This window comes from Papilio polytes, unplaced genomic scaffold (genome assembly GCF_000836215.1).
Source record: "Papilio polytes unplaced genomic scaffold, Ppol_1.0 DF821420.1, whole genome shotgun sequence".
Lineage (NCBI taxonomy): Eukaryota > Metazoa > Arthropoda > Insecta > Lepidoptera > Papilionidae > Papilio > Papilio polytes.
Genome location: NW_013527784.1, coordinates 1 through 1,536, shown reverse-complemented (window position 1 = coordinate 1,536; position 1,536 = coordinate 1). Strand labels below are relative to the sequence as shown.

Sequence of the window (1,536 nt, the reverse complement as noted above, 5' to 3'; positions counted from 1 at the left end):
GTGGGTCGGCACAGTATGTGCTGCTCTTCCATACATCTCTATTAGTCATATCTAGTTTCGAATAAATCTTGTATGCAAATCTTCGTTATAAAACTACAATTGTTTATGTTTAATGAAATTATCTTGTCTTTAGTAGAGTTTTATTGTAATTAAGTCTACATTAAAATTAAAGATGAAAACTTAATTGCCAGACTCCTGTGACCTGAAAGGAAATATAACATTCATTAACTAAATTTAGCAGTATCTTGTGATAATATCTCGTAGTAAATTAAAACGTTTATGTTTTTGAGGGGAAAGTTTATAGGATAAGACCACTGGGCGATTACTAGTGTAAATGCTAACAGTAAAACCCTAAGTAACTAAGTGTTTAGTTTAATTACCAATAATCCGGAATCTCTTCCTTCAAGGCAGAAGCTTTTAGTGGATTTCCCTGAAATAGTAAAACTCATATTACAAAACAATTCTTAGAACCTCGTAACCTCATTATTATATTACAAAAGCGTAAATTTGGATGGATGTTATCGCTAAAAAACGACTATTCGAACCTGTAATTTGACTTCGTCGTTGGTAAATAGATTTTAATGTTTGTTTACATACTTGTATAATTTAGAATGAGATGTATATCTATACTAACATAATAAATTGGAAAGATTTGTATTTTTGTATGTATTGTAATAACTCAAAAACTACTGGGTCGATTTAAAAAATCTTTCACAATTAAAAAGCTACGTTTTCACTGAGTAATATAGGTTATATTTTTTAATTAAACGCGGACGAAGTCGTGAGCAACAGCTATATGTAAATTGAAACAAAGTAACCTTTGCATGAGCAATCCAAGCCACAGTAGTGTTGTGCATGCGCGGACCCATGATAGGATTCATCTGCCCGATGTAAACGGTTACCCAGCTGAAATATTATAAATGTTTAGGTCACTTATTACAGACCTCGGGAAGGGTTTAGCTTTAGCGCCCTGGGCGGTCACATTCGCCCTTCCCCTGCTTTGGTTGAATACTTCCGATAAGCTTTGAAAGATTTAGCTAAAAGCGTATAACGTGGCCAACTGCAGCAGAAGCCGGCGACCTTAACTTGCACCTTTATTGTAATAGTAACATTGACCTATCTGAGAAAACTTTTATCATAATAATGTTAAACAAATTAATAACTTACAAGATCCATATGCAGAATATAGACAGCATAATACTGCATCTGATAATTCTGAAAATACAAATCAAGATCAAACAGATACTAAATAGAGTAAGCAATATTAGAAAATAACGATTTTTGGACACACATTTAGTTGTATAGTTATTTTACTTTCTCCTTAATGTGTCGATCGAAACACTTTTTAAATAACAAGATGGCAAACGAGGAAGCGGCTACTTAAATTCGCTAGAGTAGCGAAGTGACAGCGCGATAGACATTCGCAAAAGCAGATGCGTTGCCTACCTTCAATAGAACACACAAACACGACACACAGAAAGAATTTCTCGAAACAATTTTATATCTTAGTATCATGTATTTTTGATAAAATTTTCT

The 1,536-nt window shown here is 33.3% G+C and overlaps 1 long non-coding RNA gene across 1 annotated transcript; it reads right to left on the bottom strand.

Moving 5' to 3' along the window:
* Positions 1–386: 386 nt before the first annotated feature.
* LOC106108682 lies at positions 387–1,245 on the bottom strand. Its single transcript, XR_001225960.1, has 3 exons — positions 1,168–1,245; positions 819–906; positions 387–430 (listed from the first exon to the last, which is right to left on the bottom strand). It is a non-coding gene; the product is annotated as an uncharacterized LOC106108682 (long non-coding RNA).
* Between the last annotated feature and the right edge of the window lie 291 nt (positions 1,246–1,536).